General features: G+C 29.5%; 1 pseudogene; it reads left to right on the top strand.

The window, feature by feature from the left end:
• Nucleotides 1-240: 240 nt before the first annotated feature.
• LOC133682186 (acid phosphatase 1-like) lies at nt 241-1,378 on the top strand (annotated as a pseudogene).
• Nucleotides 1,379-5,922: the final 4,544 nt, after the last annotated feature.

Below are 5,922 nucleotides of genomic sequence, written 5' to 3'. Positions count from 1 at the left end.
AAAACTAATACATCCAAATTTTTAATGATTTTAAACCAAACATCTAGAAAGTTTTTATATTTTTGTTATCTGTCATATGTCCTTATATTAATTAACCCATCAATCCACTTATCCATATGATTTTCAAAGCTACAACAGGTCACACATACCCCACAGCCCACGTGACCCTTTACAAACCCCCATTATCAGCTTCCTAGTGTCCAAATTCAATCACTCCCCCACGTCTTCTCTGTGCAAGAAATGGCAAGAAATTTGGTGTTCATGCTAGCTTTGACAAGCCTCTACATCGGCTTAGCAGTTGCAGATTGGAATATTTTGAACAAAAAAAATGACAAACAGGGCTGCCTCTGGCTTGAAGAGTTATTGTGAGAGTTGGAGGTTCAATGTTGAGCTAAACAACATCAAGGGGTTTGAGGTAATGCCACAAGAATGTGTAGATTTCATCAAACATTACATGACATTGTCTCAGTATTTAGCATACTCCGAGAGAGCGATCGAGAAAGTCAGGCTTTACCTAAGCAGCTACTATAGTTTGGAAAGTGATGATAAAGATGCTTGGATTTTTTATGTTGATGACACTCTTTTGTCCACCATACCCTACTTTAAGAAACATGGTTTTGGGTAAGTTGTTTAAGTTTACACTAGATCATATATTCCTTTGTTTGTTAATTTGGTAGCACATTTTCACTTGTCGTAGGCATCATTTTCAAATTTTGGTAGGGCTCCTCAGAATATATAGATCTGATGTGATATTGGTTCTTCCTCCCATTTCTGGGTTCAGATCACACACCTCATCCTTTTCCAAATGGGGCTGATGTTTAGTTTCTAAAACAAAACTGAAATGTACAATCACATTATTGATATGATCAATTAGTAATTAATTAAGTTATGCAATTTGGGTTGTGAAATGAGAATAAAACTAGGGGAGAGAAGCTCAATGCAACCTTATTGGAAGCATGGATGAAACAAGGCAAGGCACTAACTCTGGACCATATACTCAAGCTCTTCCATGAGATCAAAGACAAAGGGGTCAAAATCTTTCTTATTTCCTCCAGAAGTGAAACCCTTAGATCACCCACTGTCGATGATCTTATCAATGTTGGATATCATGGATGGTATAGTCTCATATTAAGGTACATGCTCTCTCTCTCTCTCTCTCACCATTTTCTTCTTCTTGGTTTCACTTTATAATAATTATATGGGCCTTAAGGATGTTCTCATAAAAGTGCAACAATACAAATCCGAGGCAAGGCAAAGATTGACAAAAGAAGGGTATCGCATCTGGGGAATCACAAGAGATCAGTGGAGCAGTGTGGAGGGACTCTCTACTGCAAGAAGAACGTTCAAGTTGCCAAATTCCGTGTACTACCTTTCCTAGAGCTTCCACTACCATGACATATCATTATTATTCAATATGTATCAAGCTTTGTCATTCTTGCTTTCGTTAATTTGTTAACTTTCTACTACAATGACAAATTATATAATTATTAAAATTTCATGTTTACAATTGATCTATTTTTAAGATCATTAAAAAAAAAATCTGATCCAAATATATTTTCATTGTTAAATAAATAAAAAGAAATTTATTAATAAAAAGAATACTGTTGAAAAACCAATGATTTGGATAAAGAATATAATGTAAATTCAAATTAGTTCTTTGTTTAGTTTAACCATAAGAGAATTACATGTAAATTCTAAAATTATAGGATCAAATTAAAACCTTAAAACACAACAAAATTCTTGAACAAAATTACATAAATAAAATTTAACCTAATTGTTAAGAACACTTGCTTGTTGAAACACTTGGAATTTGATTTAGATGAATATTTGTTGTTATTAATGATCAATCATTTGTCATTAAGATTTTATTATTCATCTCTTAGTGCAAAAGAAATGATTACAATTAGTTTTTTAAAATTTTAATAACACCACCTTGATTAGTTGTACTATAAAACATGGTTTATGAACCCTAGAAAATATAACTTTAAATCTCTCTACCATATAACAGAATCCATATATGCTTTAGAGTAGAAGAAAAAACAAAGGATAGTATTATGAAAAAGAAAGGAAATTATTATGGAAAACTAAGGTGAAGAAGAGTTGAATAATATGTGTAAAAAAATCTTTCTTCGACCTCTATTCTTTAATTACCAGTCATAAAATAATATTAGCTTGATAATTTTTGGGCTTTGAAATCCAACCTTTTTTGTTTTAATAAAAAAAAATATTTAGGTTAAAAGAAAAGGACTTTTTAGACTGTTTATTCATGTGTTGAACAATAAATAATCTTTAAGGGCTTAAAACTTATTCATGGGTTAGATAAAAAATATTTAAGGGCCTAAAAATTATTTTATAGCAAATCTAAATAAAAAACTCGAACCCAAGACCCGAAGCTCAGAGCCTCAGCTTGAGCCTAACTTCGGTGCCCTACAAGCTCAATCTTAACACTTCAACTTTCTATCATATAAGTTAGAAGAGAATCATGTAATCTCTTAAAGTGAGATTGAAGGTTCTTAGATTTACAAAACATGTCAATTAAGGGTTCTTAGAGATCAATTTATCATTTATCCATAATTTATTTTAATCAAATTAATATTTCATGTTAAAGTATTTTTGTTGAAGAAGAATTTTCAAGAAAGTCTTAATCCTAAAAATAAGTGGTCTCAACTTTTAATTTGGTCTTTAAATGTTCCTATTAACCATAAACAAATTTCTAATAAACACAAAAAATAATGTAAAAAGAATTTTTCATCTTTGAGGTGTAAATAGTTTTTTAGTTTCTATACAAATTTTTTAAAACAATTAACAAGGATTTGTTTACCTTAAAAATAATAGAAGAAATGAACATAAAAAAAATAGGTGAACCAAACATGGCTCTTATTGAAATATTGGAGAATTTGGAAAACAATATTTTTAGTGTTTTCTAGTTTTTAGAGAATTAAAGAATAATAGGTGAACCAAACTTGCCTTTTATTAAAAACACTTGCTTATACTTGCTTGTTGAAGTACTTAGAATTTGATTTAATAAGGCCAGTAGGACAAAGAGGTATGAGATCTCTAAGGAATTATTTTGTTGTATGATGACAGAGGGTTCTTCAATAAGCACCCATGTTTTGAAAATGATTGGCTATATTAAGAAATTAGGTCAATTGGCTTTTGTCATAGACCATGAGTTAAGTATTGACTTGGTCTTGTAGTCATTACTCCCAAAGCTTTTCGCAATTTGTTAAGAACTATCACATGAACAAGTTGGATAATACATTGTTAGAATTGCTTAATATGTTTAAGACTACTAAAGGGGTCCTTAAGAAGAAAGAAGGTCCAATTCTTCTAGTTTAGTCTTCTACAATGTCTAAGAAGAAGGATAAGAAAAAAAGGTGTTGTCTCTAACGTAAACAAACCTACTAGGGGCATCAAGAAAGACAAGGGCACTTATTTTCATAATGGAAAGGAAGGACATTAGAGGAGGAATTGTAAGGAATACTTTGCAACCATAAAGGTTAAAAAGCTTAACGAAGCTTCTACTTCAAGTATGTTTATAATTTTAAACTATCTTACTACTTTACATTGTAGTTCTCAGGTATTGGATACCGAATGTGGTTTTCACATTACAATAGCATGCGGGAACTAAAAAAAAGTAAAAGATTAGTTGAAAAAAAAGGACATACGACTCACTAATGAAGCAAGGGTTGTTGCATTAGTTGTAAAAACTAGTTATTTTGTTTTGCCTAATAGGTTGATACTAAAACTTTATAATTGTCATTTTATTCTAGTATTTTAAGACATAATTTTCATTTTATTTAGTATTAAATATATTTAAATTTATTATTGAGGAAAAATGTTATTCATTTATAATAATGATGTTTTTATAGATCCGGTAATTATACTAATGGTTTGTATATACCTGAATTTAAAATGTCCAAGTTCAATATAAACTGTAATAAAATTGAAACATAGATTGAAATAAGTATTAAGAAACTTCAATTAAATCGATGTGGTTAATATTTGACCAAATATTTCAAGGATTATCTAAAAGAGAATGAGATTCTTTACACTTCTTAGAACATTAAATCCAAATAAAATATATTCTCAATGCTAAAACATTAAATGTTTAGCTTGAACCTTAAGAAACACACAATCTCTATAAATTTGGTAGGATATGTCATGCATCAATGATATAAAGACCTCTCATGAAAATTATGAATGACATGTTGCTCATAATTAATAAGCATATGAATTACTTGGAAATAATATATTAAATTTATTCCAAGAAATGACTTAAAGCTATAGACTTCATGTATTAACCAAGTTTGGAACTTTGTTAATCCACCTAAAGGGATAAAACCTAATGGATCTAAGTGAGTCTTTAAAAGAAAAACTAACATGAAAGGCAATGTACAAATATACTATGCAAGCTTTAAGGAGTAGGAATATCCGATTTTGATGGTATAATCAACTGATTTGTGTTTGTAAAAGGTTAGTGGGAATGATGTCTTTTTCCTAATATTATATATAGATGATATATTTAGAAATGACATATCTTTTCTTTAATCGGTAAAGTTTTAATTGTTCAAGAATTTCTCCATAAAAAAATTGAGAGAAACAACATATATTGGATATAGAGATCTATAAAGATAGATCTAGAATAGATCTAGAAGGTTGCTTAAATTATCTCAATTCATGCATATAGATTAGATAATAAAATAGTGTAATATGGAAGAATATAAGATTTGATTCTTATTTATTTTTCATGGAACACCTCCCTCCAAGGAAATGTGTTCTAAGACAAATTAAGAGAGATATGATGAAAATTATATCCTATACTTGGTTATAGGATCCATCAATGATGAAGATAGACTCGAAGTTCAAAATTATTTGAATTAAGATTTGTTTTCAATGATGTTGGAAAAATAGTAAATATTAGTCAATATATGTTTTAGTCTAAATGGTAGTGCTTTGAGTTGGAAGAGTTCCAAATAAAAGAGCACAACTAATTCTATAACTGAATAAGAGTACACCTGCACGTTTAAGGAAACAAAGACGTTGTTTGGATAAACAAGTTTATCAATGAACTAGGTTGGTTCCTAGAATTGTTGATCTAGTGGCCTTGTACTATGATAACAATGGAATCATTGCATAAGCAAAAGAACTAAGGTCTCATTAATGATCCTAACAAGTACTTGATAAATTTCATTTGATTTGATAATCAATGAAATGAAAGATGTAAAGATAGAGTGAGTACCCACCGAAAACAATCTAGAAGATCCTCTTACTAAGTCATTATCCATTTTGAAGCATTAATGCTACATGGAGCAATATGATATTAGATACATGAGCGATTGACTTTAGTGCGGGTGAGAGATTGTTTGTTTAATATGTCTTATAGTTAATCGGTTGGTTACATGTGATATTATTATATTCATATAAATACATATTTATTATTAATAAAGACTTAATTTATCTTTAATATTCATATAATATTAGATTAATGAATATAGAGTAAAGATAAAGTTCATGAGACAAAAATTAGTTGTTATAATTATGAGATTTTTATTGCATCAAAGCATTGTTCCTAAAATGTTCATGGTTGATGCTCTCTTAAATATTAGACATTTATTGGAGTCATAAATACTGGTATATATTATGTTCTTTTTTTTTTATGAAAGTAAACAACTGTTCTTATAAGCTGAGGTATAAGGGATGCCTAAAACTAATATGTAGATGCTTCTCATAAGACATGTACATTGAACCGAACCGCATAAGAATTTCATATGGAAAGTTCACCTATATTTATAGAAAGGCTCACGTGACGATTATGTAAGTGATCCTTAGACTTGAGATCACTAAGTCATCTTATATAAAGAATGTTATGATTTGATCCTGTTATATGTTATCTTAATTGAGGTAACAAAAAGCCAAACA

The sequence above is a fragment of the Populus nigra genome, chromosome 2 (genome assembly GCF_951802175.1).
Source record: "Populus nigra chromosome 2, ddPopNigr1.1, whole genome shotgun sequence".
Lineage (NCBI taxonomy): Eukaryota > Viridiplantae > Streptophyta > Magnoliopsida > Malpighiales > Salicaceae > Populus > Populus nigra.
This window is presented reverse-complemented; position numbering and strand designations above follow the sequence as displayed.